We start from the raw sequence: 23,007 nt of genomic DNA on the forward strand, positions 1-23,007 counted from the left end.
CACATGTAGTGCATCCAGTAGCGGGAGGCAAAGGGATGGCCCCTGCCCCCATCTATAACCGGCCTTCACAGCAAGGAGCACAGGGAAAACACATGAAAGACAAAACCAGAGAAAATTGCCAGCTCAACTCACCAACCAGTCTGCTTACCAACCAAATTAACCTGTCCAACAGTAGCTGGGCGCAACACATCAGCTGGAGTCACGCCAGTGATGTCATCACTTATGGGAGGAACTTAATGCTGAGTGATTTGCAGAGCAGGGCAGAATTTATGCAGAGCTGTCAACATTCTTACCAGATGTTGTTTTTACCGTGTGTTTCTATTCTTTTTTGCCAGTGAATAAATCATAGCAGATTGAACTCTATGGCTTGTTTGTTTTCTTTTTGAGCTATTTGGTGCCTAACAAGGAAGAGACTATATTAACATCTGTGGGTGCAGTTGTTGGCTGTAACGTGGGTGTGGAGTTTAAATCTCTTGGGATACAGACTGGTGTCTGACCTCCTAAGTCCTTAGAGGTCCTTTTCAGAAGGTGAGCAGATTTGACACACTGCATGGTGGATTCACATTCAGAATCACTGTTCACTTGGAGGAAGCATTTTGAGGAGCACATGGAGAGGCACTTGACAAGTATTTTTTGAGTATTCACAGTCATTTTTGGGTCACTACTTTCATATTATTTGTGAGTGTTCTGTGTGTGTGATGTGTGGTTTTAAGTTCACAGTGAGCACTATGATTTTTGTTTTTTCTCTGAGCCATACTGGATAAGAGGATGAATTTATGAATTCTCCAAGTCAGTGATTCTGTGGATGTGGAAGAATGGCGAAGCCTTTGCTTCTCATACACAAGTGTGTTATTGACCTCCTGCCACCTAAGAGGTCTATGTTTAAAGTAGGGATCGACCGATTGTCGGCAATGCCAATATGTCGGGGGCCGATTTGCACTTTCCCCAATATATCGGAATCGGCCCCTGAGGTTACCGATAATGCCGATATTTAGGGAAAGTGCTTGTACCGGAGTGATGCCTGCAGCTAAAGGCATCACCCCGGTACCGGCGTCCATACCCAAAGGTCGGCTGTCTTGTAATGACAACCAATGCGGCTGACAAGCCGCTCGGCTGTCATTACAAGGAGCGGGAGGGGACTTCCCCCCCCCCCAATGCCTTCCGCGGCTCGCCCGAGTCTCTCGTCCCACCGAGAGACCCGGGCATCCTACCTGCACAGCCGCCGAAGAGAAGACCCGATCAAAGCCACATTTGGCTCTGATCGGGTCTCCATGTAAAAAACCATCATGACATCACTTCCGGGTACTCTGCGGCAAATTAAAAAAAAATGACAGCATTCAAAACAGCCAAACTTGGCGTTTTGAATGCTTTTAAGTGCAGAGGAGGGGTTTGGGGTCTTTTAGACCCCCAGATCCCTCCACCACAGTACCTTTTAATAAAAAAAAAAATTTAAATGTCCGAAAATATTGGCCAATATCGGCCGATACCGATATCCAATGACCAAAATATCAGTATCGGCACTACAAGAACTAAATCGGTCGATCACTAGTTTAAAGGTGGGCAGACTGAGAGGCAAATGAACATATTGTACACGGTGAAGACAACTTGGGAACACATTTTTTGATTATTACACAGAAGATCTCTATATCATTGTATACAGTGGGTACGGAAAGTATTCAGACCCCCTTAAATTTTTCACTCTTTGTTATATTGCAGCCATTTGCTAAAATCATTTAAGTTCATTCTTCTTCCTCATGAATGTACACATAGCACCCCATACTGACAGAAAAACACAGAATTGTTGACATTGTTGCAGATTTATTAAAAAAGAAAAACTGAAATATCACATGGTCCTAAGTATTCAGACCCTTTGCTGTGACACTCATATATTTAACTCAGGTGCTTTCCATTTCTTCTGATCATCCTTGAGATGGTTCTACACCTTCATTTGAGTCCAGCTGTGTTTGATTATACTGATTGGACTTGATTAGGAAAGCCACACACCTGTCTATATAAGACCTTCCAGATCACAATGCATGTCAGAGCAAATGAGAATCATGAGGTCAAAGGAACTGCCTGAAGAGCTCAGAGACAGAATTGTGGCAAGGCACAGATCTGGCCAAGGTTACAAAAAGATTTCTGCTGCACTTAAGGTTCCTAAGAGCACAGTGGCCTCCATAATCCTCAAATGGAAGACGTTTGGGACGACCAGAACCCTTCCTAGAGCTGGCCGTCCGGCCAAACTGAGCTATCGGGGGAGAAGAGCCTTGGTGAGAGAGGTAAAGAAGAACCCAAAGATCACTGTGGCTGAGCTCCAGAGATGCAGTCAGGAGATGGGAGAAAGTTGTAGAAAGTCAACCATCACTGCAGCCCTCCACCAGTCGGGGCTTTATGGCAGAGTGGCCCGACGGAAGCCTCTCCTCAGTGTAAGACACATGAAAGCCTGCATGGAGTTTGCTAAAAAACACCTGAAGTACTCCAAGATGGTGAGAAATAAGATTCTCTGGTCTGATGAGACCAAAATATAACTTTTTGGCCTTAATTCTAAGCGGTATGTGTGGAGAAAACCAGGCACTGCTCATCACCTGTCCAATAAAGTCCCAACAGTGAAGCATGGTGGTGGCAGCATCATGCTGTGGGGGTGTTTTTCAGCTGCAGGGACAGAACGACTGGTTGCAATAGAGGGAAAGATGAATGCGGCCAAGTACAGGGATATCCTGGACAAAAACCTTCTCCAGAGTGCTCTGGACCTCAGACTGGGCCGAAGGTTTACCTTCCAACAAGACAATGACCCTAAGCACACAGCTATAATAACGAAGGAGTGGCTTCACAACAACTCCGTGACTGTTCTTGAATGGCCCAGCCAGAGCCCTGACTTAAACCCAATTGAGCATCTCTGGAGAGACCTAAAAATGGCCGTCCACCAACGTTTACCATCCAACCTGACAGAACTGGAGAGGATCAGCAAGGAGGAATGGCAGAGGATCCCCAAATCCAGGTGTGAAAGACTTGTTGCATCTTTCCCAAAAAGACTTCTGGCTGTATTAGATCAAAAGGGGGCTTCTACTAAATACTGAGCAAAGGGTCTGAATACTTAGGACCATGTGATATTTCAGTTTTTCTTTTTTAATAAATCTGCAACAATGTCAACAATTCTGTGTTTTTCTGTCAGTATGGGGTGCTATGTGTACATTCATGAGGAAGAAGAATGAACTTAAATGATTTTAGCAAATGGCTGCAATATAACAAAGAGTGAAAAATTTAAGGGGGTCTGAATACTTTCCGTACCCACTGTATATGTTGAACTATGTTTGCACTTATTTACAGTTTTGGGGAGGGACTAAGTAATCATTCTTGTTTTGTTTTGTACTGTACACTTTTCAAAATTTATTGGGTAATATATTCATTTCACATTGCGGAGCTTTTTATTAGCGTCACACTACATTTGGCATTTATCATTGATCTGCAAATTGCTGTAAAATTATTATTATTTTTTTATATATTGTAAGCTGGGGAACAGGTAGCAGGTACAAAGCTCCCTGGGATAAGCAGTCTTTCAGGCACAGATACCAAATCCAGTGTGGTAGTGACAAACAGTGCGGTGTTTATTGGTGCTATATACAAGTTTATATACAGGTGCTGTACAGTGCTTTAAGGAAAACAAGCAGGAATAATAATAATAATAATAAACAAAAGCCTAGCCGTGTCCCGGCGCTTACTACACACAATGCAGTCCCTCACTAACACAGACTGAGCAAGCCTACAGCTTGTCAGCTTCCAGAGACACAAACTGGTAGTTTTACTGACCTTCCGCTCTCATAGACAAACGTGGTCTGTTTTCCCAGGCTGAGAGAGAGCTGCTGTCTGTCTCAGGTGAGTTTAAATTGGCCTGGGGAAGAGGACCAAGATCTGAACTGGATCATGGATCAGAGATCCCTAAAGGTATACGAGAGATGCCTGGGAGATGTATAAACCCCAAACAGGACTTTTCCTGGCTCTCTCTGGGATGCTCTGCTACAATATATACAGTATATATTCATGTAGTATTACATATTCCCCAAAAAAGCTTAACAGAGATACCAATGCAGTTCAGCCTGTGCTGTAAAGATGTCCCCACTATGAAATTACAGTGCCTTGAGAATTTATTCATAACCCTTGAAATTTTCCACATTTTGTCATGTTACAACCAAAAACTTTTTTTTTTTTTTTTATATATATATTATGTTATAGACCAACACAAAGTGGCACAATATTGTGAAGTGGAAGGAAAATGATAAATGGTTTTCAACATTTTTTATAAATAAATATGTGAAAAGTGTGGCAGGCATTTGTATTCACCCCCCTTTACTCTGATACCCCTAACTAAAATCTAGTGGAACCAATTGCCTTCAGAAGTCACCTAATTAGTAAATAAAGTCCACCTGTGTGTAATGTAATCTCAGTATAAATACAGCTGTTCTGTGAAGCCCTCAGAGGTTTGTTAGAGAACCTTAGTAAACAAACAGCATCGGGAAGGCCAAGGAACACACCAGACAGGTCAGGGAGAAGTTTAAAGCAGGGTTAGGTTATAAAAAATATCCCAAGCTTTGAAGGTCTCACGGAACGCTGTTCAATCCACCATTCGAAGATGGAAAGAGTATGGCACAACTGCAAACCTACCAAGACATGGCCGTCCACCTAAACTGACAGGCCGGGCAAGGGGAGCATTCATCAGAAAAGCAGCCAAGAGCCCCATGGTAACTCTGGAGGAGCTGCAGACATCCACAGCTCAGGTGGGAGAATCTGCCCACAGGACAACTATTAGTCGTGCACTCCACAAATCTGCCCTTTATGGAAGAGTGACAAGAAGAAAGCCACTGGTGAAATAAAGCCATAGGAAGTCCCGTTTTCAGTTTGAGGGAAGCCATGTGGGGGGGGGGGGGGGGGCACAGCAAACATGTGGAAGAAGGTGCTCTGGTCAGATGAGACCAAAATGTATCTTTTTGGCCTACAAGCAAAACGCTATGTGTGGCGGAAAACGAACACTGCACATCACCCTGAACACACCATCCTCACAGTGAAACATGGTGGTGGCAGCAACATGTTGTGGGGATGCTTTTCTTCACCAGGGACAGGGAAGCTGGTCAGAGTTGAGGGGAAGATGGATGGAGCCAATTACAGGGCAAGCTTAGAAGAAAACCTGTTACAGTCTGCAAAAGAATTGAGACTAGGGCAGAGTTTAACAGCCCAGCAGGAAGCTGGAACTACAATGGAATAGTTTAGCTCAAAGTATATTCATGTGTTAGAATGGCCAAGTCCAAGTCCAGACCTAAATCCAACTGAGAATCTGTGGCAAGACTTGAAAATTGCTGTTCACAGATCCTCTCCATCCAATCTGACAGAGCTTGAGATATTTTGCAAAGTAGAATGGGCAAACATTTCACTCTCTAGATGTACAAAACTGAAAGAGACATCCCCAAAAAGACTTGCAGCTATAATTGCAGGGAAAGGCGGTTCTACAAACTCAGGGGGGTGAATACAAATGCACACCACACTTTTCACATATTTATTTGTAAAAAAAGTTAAAAACCATTTATCATTTTCCTTCCACTTCACAATTATGCGTCGCTTTGTATTGCTCTATCACATAAAATCCCAATAAAATACATTTACGTTTTTTGGTTATAACATGACAAAATGTGACAAAATGTGGAAAATTTCAAGGGGTGTGAATACTTCTTTAGTGATAAATGGTGACTGTGAATACACACCTATGTGTGTGTGATAACAATCAGCAGATCTGTGATAAACCTTTAGCAAAAACTTGTAGCCCTGGCTGGTGGAATCTGCACAGCCAGGCCATTGTGGTCCCACTGGCAACTCCCTCTCCCGAAGCTGGATAGGACAATGCAGCAGAGAGACAAAGTGCTGAGAAAGAGGAGAAACCTGATTCGCCGCATTTGAAGGTCAGACTTTGGCCCTGCCCACTGGTCCAGAAGGAAGCATGGAGAAAGAGGAGCAGAAAGGTATGACCGGAGATAAAGCCAGGGAAGCAGACTGCAGATTGGAGCAGAGCAACAAGGAGAGAGAAAATCTTGTAGTAAAAATGCTAAAATTCGGCTTCATTTCCACTTTTGCAATCAAATTTGGGAAAACCCCATCATGTGTTTGTTATGTGCTTCCAATCCCACAGCATGCCTACATTTTTTTTAAATTTCTTACCTTTTAGCATAACTTCTAACTTTCTAAAATTGTGAAGAGGGACACCTTTTGGCCCACAGTAAGTAGGCAAAGGACACATCCCTGGCAGGGCTCCGGTTACACACAGTTTTACCAACTAGACAATAGACATGTGCGTTTTTGTTTTGTTCCGAAATAAAATTCGGACTAATTTTTCATTATACAGAAATTCAGATGTATCCAGAATTTCTAAATTACAATAGTTATGAATTTACACGAATCCAAAATAACGAATCAAAATTTCAGCCGAAATTCAAATTTGAATATTTTTCGAGTTTAATTCAAATAATGTTCGAACAGAATTCATTTTCAAATTGAATTTGAATTTTGGAAGAGAATAAAAAAGAATAGAAAAAAAAGGAATAGAATGGAAAAGAATATAATAGAATAGAAAAGAATTGAGTAGAAAATAAAAGAATAGACTATAATAGAGTAAAACAGAACAGAATACAAAATTAAAAAGAATACAAAATAATAAAAAAGGGATAGAATAAAAAATAAAAAGAAAAGAGTCAAACAGAACAAAATAGCCTAGAAAATAAAAGAACAGAACAGAATAAAATAAAGGAATATAATAGAATAAAAAAAAAATAGAATAGAATAGAATAAAACTGAAAATAAGACTGGAAAAATAGAATAAATTATATTTATTCTATTTATTTGGAAGAGATTTGAATTCAAATAGAATAAAACAATATAACCATTTTCCAAAATTTGAATTTCGAATAGAATAATTTTGAATTCAAATAGAATAGAAAAGAATAGAATCGATATAAAATAACAATATACCCAAATATCAAAAGGTTTAAATTGCTCAAAATATATATGTATAAAAGAACAGGATTACACTAGCAGCGCTAAATAAATTATATATAAGACTTTGAGTTCATACTTTTGGTAAAAGTGTTGTCAAACTGCAAAATTGCACTCCCACGATGTTAAGAAAACAGTGGAATGTTCAGGTATAAAAGGTCCATCACTCAGTGCCTCAGCGATCCACAAAGCACCACCACCGCACCACTGCCAAATCCCTGTGGTAATGAACACTCACCAGAAATAACTTTCAATGCGCTTTAATCAAACCACTGATGGGCGTATGTCTCCAGGAGTAAACACTGCCTTGCTGCTCTCCAGATCAGGAGAACTCTTTATAGCGTCATCAATCCTCACAGTGATAAGTTAAACACTCCAAGACACATCGCTCCGCATTTATAGAGGTATCGTGCAATCAAAGTAGAGGACTCATAGCGTGATATTGTAAGATAACTATTTTATTTACTTTACACAGTCTCCTTCCCCTCATAAAATGCACTCACATAAGAAACAATCCATAAAGCTTGTGAAATAATCATATTAGGTAACCTGCATCCTGCAGTCCCGCCCAGCTTGTGTAACTTGCCGCTTGGTACTTAGACGGCGATGTTCCGGGTATGACGTCAGACGTTAGGTTGCCTGGGTGACCATGTGCTCACACCCTTACGTGTTTCGTCATCAAGGACTTCTACGGAGGGCGTGGGCACGCGGCACGGCCACCTTCCTTTATCTCGCTACGGGGTAGGCGGCGCCTGCTCCCAATCTGTACCACCAGATGACACGGAGCCAAACCCACTTCCGCCCACACCGGGGAGATCAACATACAAGCATTACTTCTGCCAGCACCATGCGTCACCTCCTCTCCGAACAAGTTAACCCTTTACATCCTTTCATGGGTCAGGAGTCACCCAAACATCCAGATCATGCAAAGTTCATCCACATAGCAGGTGAGGGTTATGGAACGGTCCAGTGACAACGCATAATACATACATAACAATAAAAAAGCACATTTAGCTGTGACTTATACCCCATACTAACAGTGAATGAAATAAAATATATCATATACAAAAACAATTGCTAACAAGCCATAAAAATACATGGGGTAAAATATCCTAAAACACCAAGGCTGCATCTCAAAATTTATTGCAGTCTTAATGAATAAAAACTAGTCCTAAAATTATTATTAGGCATAATGAATAGAATATCCACTACTATTACGGTTATTGGACACAACACAAAATAAGAACATAATAATAATAATATTATTAACTGTGCCCAGTTACTGGCAGTGTTAATTTCGTCACCGAAAAAGTTTCGTCAGCGGCATTTTTACAGTCTCTAGTGATAGCAATTCACGCAAATATGCAGCCTCTCGGCGGCAAGGGGTTAATAATTTGGGGATTGGCAACACAGCATTTGTTGCTGTTAAATTAATCCAGTTTTTCCACTTTAATTAGCTTAGTGTGTATCTTTGCCTCGCTCTCCACAGGTTATTTTAGGAAACAAAACCCATTTAAATTTTAATATGCTGTTTATTACCTTGGTATGCTTCATCAGCTTAACCCTGTTATTGCTGTAACTTTTTTTATAAGAACTTTTCTTTTTCTGCTCTATTAAATCTCCTTTTTCCTGACACAAATATGACAGCATACACGTATGGGTATAGGCTCCGCCCCCTCGCCCAATCAGGACTGGTTATACTATATAAATGAGTCGCCTCCCCCACGGCGGCATACTCTTTTTGTTCCTAAAATGCTCAACCGGTTATTACTATGGAAAGAAGATTTTTTTATTTTTGCCCTCACCTTGCCGGGTTCATCTGGCCAGCCGCACAGGTTCTGCCTCTCCTGTGTCGAGGTAAACCACCTATGCGAGGGAAGCCTCCCCCAGGTCCAGGCACTGGGGGGTAGGATACTGGTCTCTGGGGACAGGTAAGTAACTCATCTGGTGACATAGGTTTGTCTCTCCTTCGTCCTGGCTCTCCATAGCTGTGACATCAGTGGCGCCTATTAGTGCAGCCTCATCAGTGCATCCTATCAGTGTCAATAAGTGCAGCATATCAGTGCTACCTGTCAGTGCCTATCAGTGATGCCTATCTGTGCCACCTTTCATTGACGCCTATTAGTGCCACATATCAGTGGCATCAGTGCTGCCGATCAGTGCAGCCTCATCAGTGCCCATCAGTGCCGCCTCATCAGTGCCCATCAGTGCAGACTCATCAGTGTCCATCAGTGCATCCTATCAGTGTCAATCAGTGCAGCATATCAGTGCTACCTGTCAGTGCCTATCAGTGATGCCTATCTTTGCCACCTTTCATTGACGCCATTGACACATATCAGTGGCATCAGTGCTGCAGATCAGTGCAGCCTAATCAGTGCCCATCAGTGCAGACTCATCAGTGTCCATCAATACATCCTATCAGTGCTCTTCTGTGCTACCTGTCAGTGCCTATCAGTGATGCCTATCTGTGCCACCTTTCATTGACGCCTATTAGTGCCACCTATCAGTGGCACCAGTGCTGCCGATCAGTGCAGCCTCATCAGTGCCCATTAGTGCAGCCTCATCAGTGCCCATCAGTGCATCCTATCAGTGTCCATCAGTGCAGCATATCAGTGCTCATCAGTGCTACCTGTCAGTGCCTATCTATGCCACCTTTCATTGACGCCTATTAGTACCACCTATCAGTGGCATCAGCGCTGCCGATCAGTGCAGCCTCATCAGTGCCCATTAGTGCAGCCTCATCAGTGCTCATCAGTGAAGGAGAAAAATTACTTATTTAAAAAATTTTATAGCAGAAACTTAGAAACCCCCCCTTCCCCCTTAAAACATTTTTGCCCTTTTTTTTGTTTGTTTAGCATAGAAATAAATACCCAGTGGCTATTAAATACCACCAAAAGAGAGCTCTCTCTCTGTCACGCACTTGTCATTCAAAGTGTTACAGCACTGAAAGTTGAAACATGGTCTGGGCAGGAAGGGGGTGAAAGTGCCCGGTAGGCACATGGTTAAAGAATGCTTTCCTGTGCTATGCACTGATTTGGTTGAAGGTCTTTTTGATTGCTTTAGTCCCTTCTCACCATGAACTGTATAGTTACATTGTCTCATAGGAAACACCCTATAGGGCTCGGTTCACACTGGGGCGGCTTCAAACTCACCCAACTCTGAAGCCGCCCCGCTCAGCGCAACTTCACTCGACTTCTTTAACCACATTAAGACCGCCCATCGCAGATTTACTGCAGCAGGTTGCATCTCCTGGCGAACCGATGTAGCCCTATGTCGGTTGCGCGCTTGGTGCTGGGGGGGCAGTAGGGATGCCGATCCCCGGGACCAGCGGCACCGATTGCCACCGGCCACCCGCAATCACTCCCCGCTGAGAGAGAAGAACGGTCAGCTGTTCTTCAATGTCAGTTAGGGGTCTGATCTGTGGGCCGCAATCCCGCTAAAAATCGCTGATCGCCGCCATTATTACGGTAGTAAAAAAATAAATAAATAAAAATGACATAAATCTTTCCCCTAGTTTGTAGACGCGATAAATTTTACGCAAACCAATCAAAAACATGTAGCAGAATACAAATTGGCCTAAAATGATGAAAACTTTTGATTTTTAAATATTTTTTGGGGGGAATGTTACATATTGTAAACAAAATATTGTTTTTTTTTTTTTTTTTCCAGAAATGTCGCTCTTTTTTTTTGTTTATAGCACAAAAAATAAAAATCGCACAGGTGATCAAATACCACCAAAAGAAAGCTCTATTTGTGGGAAATAAAGGACGTCAATTTTATTTAGGTACAGCGTCTCACGTCCAAGCAATTTTTCGTTGAAGTAACGCAGTGCTGAATCACAAAAAATGGCCTGGTCATTAAGGGGGCAAATCCTTCCGGTCCAGAACGGCTTAACAGAAGTCAATACAAGCAACTCTGAAGTCGCCCCCAAGTAGTGCAGGAACCTTTTTCTAAGTCGGAGCGACTTGAGTCGCTCCGATTAGTTACATAGTTACATAGTTAGTGAGGTTGAAAAAAGACATCAGTCCATCCAGTTCAACCTATGATGTGTGTGTGTGTTTGCTTTTAACCTACATTGTATACCCCTGTATGTTGTGGTCTCTAATAGTTTTTTGAAACTATCAATGCTCCCTGCTGATACGACTGCTTGTGGAAGAGAATTCCACATCCTTACTGCTCTTACAGTGAAGAACCCCTTACGCATTTTAAGGTTAAACCGCCTTTCCTCTAGTTTTAGTGAGTGGCCACGTGTCTTATTGCATCTCCTTTCTCTGAATAGTTTGTTCCTTATGCTCGGGTCGCCAGTACAGTATTTGTACATTGATATCATATCCCCCCTCAATCGTCTCTTCTCCACAGAGAATAGGTTCAGTGCTTGTAGTCTTTCCTCATAGCTGATGTCCTCCATTCCCCTAATTATTTTTGTTGCCCTTCTCTGGACTCTCTCCAGTTCCAGCACATCCTTCCTGAGGACCGGTGCCCAGAACTGGACAGCATACTCCAGATGTGGCCGGACCAGAGTCTTGTAGAGCGGGAGAATAATCTCTTTATTTCTGGAGTGAATCCCCTTTTTTATACATCCCAGTATTCTGTTGGCTTTGCTTGCAGCGGCTTGGCATTGCATGCCACTGCCAAGCCTGTTGTCTACCAGTACCCCCAAGTCCTTTTCTATCCTAGACTCACCCAGAGGTTCCCCCCCTAGTGAGTAGCTTGCTTTCTGGTTTCTGGCCCCCAAGTGCATTACTTTACATTTCTCAACATTAAACCTCATCTGCCATGTAGTTGCCCATCCCGTTATTTTGTTCAGGTCCGCTTGTAAGGTTTCCACATCCTGCATAGAAGATATTGGCAAGCTTAGTTTAGTATCATCCGCAAATACTGAGATTGTACTAGATATCCCCTCCTCTAGATCATTTATGAATAAATTAAACAGGATTGGTCCCAGGACAGAACTCTGGGGGACCCCACTTTCCACACCCGCCCAATCCGAGTACTCCCCATTAATCATCACCCCCTGGACTCTCCCCTGGAGCCAGTTCTCTATCCAGGTATAAAAAATACTAGAGTAAAGTCCCATCAATCAAACAAAAAACTAGTATTAGTAGCGCAGACAGTTCAAAGGAAATACTCCACATGGAGAAAGCAGCAGTGTCCTTTTAAAATTCCCTTGCAGAGTCTCTTAAAATTCCTCTCCACCAATTGGGATCACCAGTGTATTTACGGGGTCACCACACCACAAATCCTCCACCTTTGTGATAAATAGGGGGATGGCAACTCACCAGACAGCGTGGCCTACCTATTCTCATAGGATAGGCAACAAAGCAAAGCACACAAATCTCCTCCGATCAACTGCAGCAGCTGACTGTGTCTTTCCTTACAGCTTGTCACTAAGGCGTTCCTTCTCCTCACAATATAGCTCCCATCTGTTTTAGTAGACTGTCCGTGTCTCTGACTGTCTCTATCCAGGTACTCACCTTATGGTCCATACCTACCTTCCTTAGTTTGTACAGTAAGCGTTTGTGGGGAACGGTGTCAAAGGCCTTTGCAAAGTCCAGATACACCACATCCACAGGCTTTCCTTTATCTAGGTGGCAGCTCACTTCATCATAGAAGGTTAATAGATTGGTTTGGCAAGAACGATTTTTCATGAATCCATGCTGATTACTACTAATAATACAGTTTTCATTACTAAAGTCTTGTATGTGGTCCCTTAACATCCCCTCCAAAATCTTGCAGACTACAGATGTTAGGCTGACCGGCCTATAGTTACCCGGGATACATCTCGGCCCCTTTTTAAATATTGGTACCACGTTGGCTTTTTTCCAATCAGCTGGCACAATACCCATCTGTAAACTATCCTTAAAGATCAAGAATAATGGTCTGGCAATCACCTGGCTGAGCTCTTTAAGAACCCTCGGGTGCAAGCCATCCGGTCCCGGTGATTTATTTATGTTAAGTTTCTCTAGTTTAGTTTTAAGTCTATCTTCTGTTAGCCATGGCAGTACTTCCTGAGGTGTGTTGTTTAGTTCGGCCTTACAAGCTGGGTTAGTGTAGCCCCCCGATTCTTTTGTGAAGACTGAAGAGAAGAAATTATTTAACACTTCCGCCTTTTCTCTGTCCTCAGTGGCCATATTTCCTTTGTCATCTTTTATGGGGCCAATGTGTTCTGACCTCCCTTTCTTACTGTTTATATACTTAAAGAACTTCTTGGGGTTCTTTTTACTCTCCTCCGCTATATGTCTCTCGTGTTCTTTTTTAGCCGCCCTGATTTCGTCTTTACATTTCTTAGAACTGTTCCATTGCACTGAATGGAGCGTGACTAAGTCGCCTGACAAGTCGCCCCAGTGTGAGACCCGAGCCTAATACTAAAACTCTATGCCAAGACGAAGTGAAACTCTTTCCTCAAATCCTCAGTGGGAAGAATGCTCCTAACATTGGTGGTCAGAATGCCAACCTTTCAAACAGCTAAAAAGATAATTAGTGTCATGAGCTGCGCCAATTATCGTTAGCCCTGGACCTATGTAGGCATCATCAGAAAATAGTTCAATCAGCCACAGCTCAAGGAACCCATAGCAACCTTGTGGGGCAACCCTAGTTGAGAGTGGCTGCTCTAGAAACTTTCCTGTGCAATACTGGCACCAGGTTACATTTGCGACACAATACAGTGCCTTGAAAAAGTATTCATACTCCTTGAAATTTTCCACATCTTGTCAAAGTACAACCAAAAACATAAATGTATTTTACTGTATTAGGATTTTATGTGATAGACCAACACAAAGTGGCACATAATTGTGAAGTGAAAGAAAAAGGATAAAAGATTTTCAAAATGTTTTACAAATAAATATGTGAAAAGTGTGGTGTGCATTTGTATTCACCCCCCCGAGTCAATACTTTGTAGAACCGCCTTTCACTGAAATTACAGCTGCAAGTCTATTTGGGGATGTCTCTAACAGCTTTGCACATCTAGAGAGTGATTTTTACCTCTGTTAGCGGATATGTGCAATTAGTTTTGGTCCAATTACAAATTCGGACTAAATTTTGGCTATTCGGATGTATCCGAATCTCCGAATGAAATAGTAACCAATAGTAACGAATTTGGTAAAAATGTGTTTTGTTTATTTGTTTTCTAACAAATTCCAACTTTTCAGAAAGATTACAATTTTGATCGTTAGAAAAACAATCAACCGATTTGAATTCTGTGCGAAGAAATAGCTGGTTGTTAACCACTTAAGCCCCGGAAGATTTTGCTGCTCAAAGACCAGGCCCTATTTTGCGATTTGGCACTGCGTGAATTTAACGGACAATTGCGCGGTGTACCAAAATTAAATTGACGTCCTTTTTTCCCACAAACAGAGCTTTCTTTTGGTGGTATTTGATCACCTGTGCGATTTTTACTTTTTTTAAACAAAAAAAGAGCGACAATTTTGAAAAAAATAACAATATTTTTCACATTTTTTATATGAAATTCTCAAAAAAAATGTAAAAATCTAAATTTGTAAACAATTTAGGCCAATTTGTTTTCCGCTACATATTTTTTGGTAAAAAAAATTGCAATAAGCTTATTTTGATTGGTTTGCGCAAAAGTTATTGCGTTTACTAACTACGGGAAAGATTTATGTCATTTTTATTGTTTTTTTTTAACTAGTAATGGCGGCGATCTGCAATTTTTTTTTGCGGGACTGCGACATTGCAGCGGACAGATCGGACCCCTGACTGACATTTTTGACACTTTTGGGAGTACCAGTGATATTACTGCAGTAATCAGTGCTATATATATGCACTGTTACTGTCAAAATGACACTGGCAGGGAAGGGGTTAACTTTATTGGTGATCAAGGGGTTAAGTGTATCCCTAGGGGCGTGATTCTAACTGTCAGGGGGCGTGGCTTGTTAGATCATCAAAGAGACATACGATCCTACATAGCAGGATCGCATAGCCTCTGTGGTGATCTAAGGGAGAATGACAGACGACTGTGTTTATATCAGCCATCTGTCTTTCTCCCTCACCTGTGGAAGATCGCGAGTGGCCGGCGAACATCGGAGCCGCCGGTCACACGCGCGGGGACGGCAGGGAATGAGCAGGGGCGGGAGTGCGTTCGCCCCCTACAGGCTCGTGGGCGAGCGACGTACCGGTACGTCACTTTGCCTGTAGGGGGCTGACTGCCGCAGTATATAGTTGTGCGGCAGTCGGCAAGTGGTTAAGCAGCGGGCCAGGAAGCCAGCCGTCCGCATCCTTAACAAACATGCAGGGGAGGACTGGCAAGGGGGGCAGGGTGGCAATTGCCCCCCCGGGCCACTCTGAAAAGTGGTAAAAACTGGTAAAAAGGCCTCACTCAGGGCTGGATTAATGTAGGGGCCAGACACTGTATACAGCTGCAAGTCCAAAACCAGGTGGGCATGGATGGTAAGCTGATTCAATGGTTCAATGGGCCACTTGACTAGAGACTTGCCCCCCAGACCTAAGGCTACCAGCCCTCCCCTGCAAACATGAGTCATCATCTGTCAGCGGGCTTCCCCACTGACAGATGAATGTAAAGAAAACAATGACGGCATTGCCTGGCAATAGAAAAATGTGAAAAAAAAAAATGGCTTAGGGTCCCCCCCCCACAGTCCTTCGGGTCTGGTTTGGATTTTAAAGTGAACCCCATGCCAAAGCACCTACCCCTCATTCTTGTTGAGGGCATGTGGCCTGGTATGGTTCAGGAGGAGGGCACTCACTTCCCCCCTTTTTCCTGACCTGCTGGGCTGCATGCTCGGATAAGGGTCTGATATGGATTTTAGGGGGGGAGGGGGAACCCTATGCTGTTTTTTTTTAACATTTTTCTATTGCTGGGCAGTGCCGAAGTTCTATTCTTTACATTCATCTGTCAGTGGGAAGCCCGCTGACAGTTGATGACTCATGGTTGTTAACCACTTAAGACCCGGAAGATTTTACCCCCTTCCTGACCAGGGCCTATTTTGCGATTCGGCACTGCGTGACTTTAACGGACAATTGCGCAGTCGTGCGACGCTGTACCTAAACGAAATTGATGTCCTTTTTTTCCCACAAACAGAGCTTTCTTTTGGTGGTATTTGATCACCTGTGCGATTTTTTGATCATGCGCTGTAAACAAAAAAAGAGCATCAATTTTGCAAAAATAACAATATTTTTCACATTTTTTTATATGAAATTCCCCCAAAAAAAATGTAAAAATCAAAATTTTTTAACATTTTTGGCCAATTTGTTTTATGCTACATATGTTTGGTAAAAAAAAAACGCAAAAAGCGTATTTTGATTGGTTTGCGCAAAAGTTATCGCGTTTACTAACAAAGGGAAAGATTTTTATCATTTTTGTTGTTTTTTTTAACAAGTTAAATGGCGGCGATCTGCGATTTTTTTGCGGTACTGCGACATTGCAGCGGACAGATCGGACCCTTGACTGACATTTTTGACACTTTTGGGGTTACCAGTGACATTACTGCAGTAATCAGTGCTATACATATGCACTGTTACTGTAAAAATGACACTGGCAGTGAAGGGGTTAACTGTATTGGAGAGGGAGGGGTTAAGTGTGTCCTAGGGGCGTGCTTCTAACAGTGATTGGACATGGCTACTGGTGTAAGAACAGAGATCAACGGTCCTACATAGTAGAACCGTCTGATCTCCATTCTTACACAGAGAAGAATGACAGGCGGCTTGTTTACATTAGCCGCCTGGCTTTCTTCCGGTGTCACGGACGATCGCGAGTGCCTGGCGGACATCGGGTCCGCCGGGCACACGCGCGGGGGGGGGTCCGTGACCGTGCGGGAGCGCGCCTCCGGCGTCGCGCGCTCGCTCCCTAGAAGCCTCACAGGCTAGCGACGTAGACCTACGTCGCTCTGCCTGTGAGGGGCTGACCGCCGCAGTAAATAGTTGTGCGGCGGTCGGCAAGTGGTTAAGGACGCTGGCGGCATGCTTCCCAGCCCGCTGCTTAACAACCAGCTATTTCTTCACACAGAATTCAAATCGGCTGCTGATCCAAATTCTAATCGTTCTGAAAAGTTGGAATTCATTCGAAAATAATACATGAAACGAAATTTAATGGAAAAGAAACAAAACTAAACAAATTCCAAAACCAAACTAAACAAATTCCATAACGAAACGAAATTAGCAACATAACGATTCTATCCAAAACTAAACACATTTTTCCGTTCTGCACATGTCTAGCTGTTATTAACCGGTTGCCGACTGCGCACAGTATATTTATTGCGGCAGTCAGCCCCGGCCAGGCAGAGTGATGTAGATCTAGGTCGCTCGCCTGTCACTGGGATCGGAGCCAATAGCGGGCGAGCGTGCGCCCGCTGAGGCGCTCGCCCGCCTCGGCTCGTTCAGGGAGGAGTGCGGGCGTGTGACCGGTGGACATCGCTGATCATCGGTACAGCGGGAGAAAGGCAGAGCGGCTTATGTAAACAAGCCGCCTGTCATTCTCCCCTGTGTAAAAATGAAGATCAGACGGTTCTACTATGTAGAACCGTTGATCTTTGTTTTTACACCAATAGCCATGTCCCACTACAGTTAGAAGCACGCCCCTAGGACACACTTAACCCCTCCCTGTCGAATACAGTTAACCCCTTCCCTGCCAGTGTCATTTTTGTAGTAACAGTGCATGTATATAGCACTGATTACTGCAGTAATGTCACTGGTACCCCCAAAAGGGTCAAAAATGTCAGTCAAGGGTCCGATCTGTCCGCCGCAATGTCGCAGTACCGCAAAAAAAAATCGCAGATCACCGCCATTACGCGTTAAAAAAAAAAACACCAAAAATGACAAAAATCTTTCCCTTTGATAGTAAACACGATAACTTTTGCGCAAACCAATCAAAATACGCTTTTTGCGATTTTTTTTACCAACCATATGTAGCATAAAACAAATTGGCCGAAAATGTTAAAAAATTTTGATTTTTACATTTTTTTGGGGGGGGGGGGATTTCATATAAAAAAAAGTGAAAAATATTGTTATTTTTGCAAAAATTACGCTCTTTTTTTGTTTATAGCGCATGATCAAAAAATCGCACAGGTGATCAAATACCACCAAAAGAAAGCTCTGTCTGTGGGAAAAAAAGGACGTGAAATTCGTTTAGGTACAGCATCGCACGACCGCGCAATTGTCCGTTAAAGTCACGCAGTAAAAAATCGCAAAAAACCCCCTGGTCAGGAAGGGGGTAAAATCTTCCGGGGCTTAAGTGGTTAAAGTATTTTAGAGAAAGTTTATGTCAGTAAAAATCAGTCCTTTTTTTCCAAGCAGGTTAGTATTGGCTCGGCAAGTGCAATAAAGAACCCCTTGACGGCTTGATGCACCACCAGCAGCCACTTATCCAGGCACAGTTTGGAGCCAGTTGGGATCTTTTTTAAATAGAAGCAGGCTGGAACCGGCGGTGGAAGGAGCAGGAGGCCGCATTTGCCGATCCTGCTCCTCTAGCTATAGCTGCGGAGTGATCTCAACTGTGCTCTGCCTGCCGCCTCTCTGCATAGATAGGCAGTTGGAACCCGGTGCTTGTCTGGGGGCAACAGCTCCGGAGTAACCTATTCTGCTCTTCTGCAGTTCTCTATCAGGTACTGTCAAGGAGGGGAATTTGGGGTGGAAGTAGAGCACTGTACTGGAGGAAGTGGCAATTTGGGGGGAAAAGGGGGCACACCTGTACCTTACATTCTGTACACAGCGCACCCCTGGACTCTGCACTCTGTATGCAGCACACCCCTGAACCCTGCACTCTGTACTTAAAGTGGTTGTAAAGGCACAAGGTTTTTTACCTTCATGCATTTTATGCATGAAGGTAAAAAACCTGTGTGCAGCAGACCCCACTAATACTTACCTAAGCCCCCCTCGATACTCCAATGTCCACAAGAGCCTTGCCTCTTCGGGGACTCGCACTCCTGATTGGCTTTTGGCAGCAGTGGGAGCCATTGGCTCCGGCTGCTGTCAATTACAGCCAGTGAGCCAATCAGGAGACAGAGGGGGGCGGGGCCAAGTCGCGGCTCCATGTGTGAATAGACACACAGCAGCTGCTCAGCTCGGGTTCCCCCATAGCAAGCTGCTTGCTGTGGGGGAACCCAGCAGAAGGGAAGGGCCAGTATTGACGGCGTGGGAGCCTAGAAGAGGAGGAAGTGACAAACTCACTCAGGACAGGGGCTTTTGGAGGGAACTTCAGGCTAGCCTCTTGCCTACTGACTATGGGCCCTGGCTTTTAACCACTTCCATACCAGGCCATTGTAAAATGACGCCGGCAGGAAGGGTTTGTCGATCGGGGCGGACGCCATATGACTTCCGCCCGCTCTCGCCGCAACTGTGCGCCCCAGGGGCGCGCAACGTGGCGATCAGGGATGAGGCTCGTCCCTCAGACTGAGCCCATCCCCAACCAAGGTAAACAGCCAATGAAATGTCAATCACAGCCGATCACATGAGCTGCTCCAGCGCGAGCCGCTCGTTCTCTCCTCAATGCGCGCCCCCGGGGCAGCGCGGCGATCGGGGACGAGGCTCTTCCCTCGGGCAGAGCCCATCCCCGATCTAGGTAAAGAGCCAATGAAATTGGTTTTTTACCACTTGACCAGCTGTCAATCACAGCCGGTCACAGAATGTCAACAGAGAACAAGATAACTAGCTGTCACCGTGTTCTGCTCCTCACACACTGATCCTGTGTGAGGAGGAGATTGTGGTAACAGCTAGTTACCGATCATAGTGCACCCCAAAACACACTGATTGCTCCCCCCCAATAAATAGGACCTGTCACTAGCCCATCAAAGTACCTGTCACTAGCCCATCAAAGTACCTGTCACTAGCCCATCAGAGCACCCAAGTACCTGTCACCAGCCCATCAGGTACTATGATGACAGGTACTCGGGTACTCTGATGGGCTGGTGACAGGTACTCGGGTACTCTGATGGGCTGGTGACAGGTACTCGGGTACTCTGATGACGGGTACTCGGGTACTCTGATGACAGGTACTCGGGTACTGCGATGACAGGTACTCGGGTACTCCGATGACTGGTACTCAAAGTCGGAGTACCTGAGTAGCTGTCACCAGCCCATCAGGTACTCTGATGACTGGTACTCGGGTACTCTGATGGGCTGGTGACAGGTATTGGGGGTACTCTGATGACAGGTACTTGGGTACTCTGATGACAGGTACTCGGGTACTCTGATGACAGGTACTTGGGTACTCGGGTACTCGGGTACTCTGATGACAGGTACTCGGGTACTCTGATGACAGGTACTCGGGTACTTTGAGTACCTGTCATCGGAGTACCCAAGTACCTGTCATCGGAGTACCCAAGTACCTGTCACCAGCCCATCAGGTACTCTGATGACAGGTACTCGGGTACTCTGATGGGCTAGTGACAGGTACTCGGGTACTCTGATGACAGGTACTTGGGTACTCTGATGACAGGTACTTGGGTACTCTGATGGGCTGGTGAGAGGTACTCGGGTACTCTGATGACAGGTACTCGGGTACTCTGATGGGCTGGTGACAGGTACACGGGTAATCCGATGACAGGTACTCAGGTACTCTGATGACAGGTACTCGGGTACTTTGAGTACCTGTCATGCCCGAGTACCTGTCATCGGAGTACCCGAGTACCTGTCTCCAGCCCAGAGTGTCCGAGTACCTATCTGCACCCCATCAGATTACCCGAGTACCTGTCTCTAGCCCATCAGAATACCCAAATACCTCTCTGAAGCTCATCAGAGTACCCGAGTACCTTTCTGAAGCCGATCAGTGTACCTGCGTACCTGTCTGCAGCCCATCAGAGTACCTGAGTACCTATCTGCAGCCCATGCCTCCTAGATTATGTGTTGGGGTGTTTGCTTTCCAAAATGGGGTCATTTTGTAGGGGTTTCCATTGTCTTGGTGTTCCAGGGCCTTCAAAAGTGTGATTGGTTGTAATGAAATTATATGTGTAATTTATGCTCCTGCATGTTGGGCCTCTGTATGTGGCCAGGCTGTGTAAAAGTCTCACACATGTGGTATTGCCATACTCAGGAGGAGTAGCAGAATGTATTTTGGGGTGTAATTGCAAGTATGCATATACTGTGTGTAAGAAATAACTTGTTGTTATGACGATTTTGTGTAAAAAAAAAAAAAAAATAATAATAATTTCTTAGATTTTCCAAGAATTGTGGGAAAAAATTACAACTTCAAAAAACTCACCATGCCTCTTACTAAATACCCTGGAATGTCTACTTTCCAAAAAGGGGTCATTTGGGGGGTATTTGTACTGTCCTGACATTTCAGGGCCTCAAGAAATGAGATAGTCCGTCGGTACATCAGGTGTGATCAATTTTCAATGATTGGCACCATAGCTTGTAGACTCTATAACTTTCACACAGACCAAATAATAACCACTAATTTGGGTTGTTTTTACCAAAGATATGTAGAAGTATAAATTTTGGCCCAAATGTATGAAAAAAAATTACTTATTTTCAAAATTTTATAATAGAAACTAAAACAAAATGTGTTTTTTTCAAAATTTTCGCTCTTTTTTGACTTATATCGCAAAAAAAAACAAAAACAAAACAGTGGTGATTAACCGGTTGCCGACCGCCACACGACTATATACTGCGGCGGTCAGCCCCGGCCAGGCAGAGTGACGTATGGGTACGTCACTCGCCTGTCACTGACTTGTGAGCCAATTGCAGGCGGGCGTGCGCCCGCCCCGGCTCGTTCACTGACAAGTCAGTGCGTGTGACCGGTGGACCCGATCGTCCGCCGGTCACTCACGATCGCTCCGGTGAAGGGAGAAAGTCAGGCGGCTTATGTAAACAAGCCGCCTGTCATTCTCCCTGGTGTAAAAATGAAGATCAGACGGTTCTACTATGTAGAACCGTTAATCTCTGTTTTTACACCAATAGCCATGTCCCTTTACAGTTAGAATCACGCCCCTAGGACACACTTAACCCCTCCCTCTCCAATACAGTTAACCCCTTCCCTGCCAGTGTCATTTCTGCAGTAACAGTGCATATGTATAGCACTGATTACTGCAGTAATGTCACTGGTAACCCCAAAAGTGTCAAAAATGTCAGTCAAGGGTCTGATCTGTCCGCCACAATGTCGCAGTACCGCAAAAAAAAATCGCAGATCGCCGCCATTACGCGTTAAAAAAAACCCCACCAAAAATTACAAATCTTTCCCTTTGTTAGTAAAAGCGATAACTTTTGCGCAAACCAATCAAAATACGCCTTTTGCAATTTTTTTTACCAAACATATGTAGCATAAAACAAATTGGCCGAAAATGTTAAAAAATTTTGATTTTTACATTTTTTTGGGGGAATTTCATATAAAAAAAATGTGAAAAATATTGTTATTTTTGCAAAATTTACGCTCTTTTTTTGTTTATAGCGCATGATAAAAAAAATCACACAGGTGATCAAATACCACCAAAAGAAAGCTCTGTTTGTGGGGAAAAAAAGGACGCCAAATTCGTTTAGGTACAGCGTCGCATGACCGCGCAATTGTCCGTTAAAGTCACGCAGTGCCGAATCGCAAAATACCCCCTGGTCTTTTAGCAGCCAAATCCTCTGGGGCTTAAGTGGTTAAATACTACCAAAAGAAAGCTCTATTTGTGTGAAAAAAATGATAAAAAATTTGATTGGATACGTTGTATGACTGAGTAATTAAGTGTGAGAGCGCCGAAAGCTGAAAATTGGTCTGGGCAGGAAGGGGGTGTAACTGCTCTGTATGGAAGTGGTTAAAGGAACACTACTCTTTGCGAGGTGTATGCTGGGGGGGCCCTTGGAGTAATGTTACTTTGGATTCAAGTCCATGTCTCCCCAAGATACACAGACTCTGGGACTCTAGGCCTGGTAACCATGTTAAAGGTCTAGATGGCACGTTATCCATAAGGACTGCTCCACACCACACAGTTAGACTCACAGCAGGATATCATCAGCTCAACCACCTGTCTTTCACACAATGTTAATTGTGATAATTAACTCACCTATTGTCTACTGTGGGGATGTGTT

Source organism: Pelophylax lessonae (genome assembly GCF_965119305.1).
Source record: "Pelophylax lessonae genome assembly, chromosome: 12".
Classification (NCBI taxonomy): Eukaryota; Metazoa; Chordata; class Amphibia; order Anura; family Ranidae; genus Pelophylax; species Pelophylax lessonae.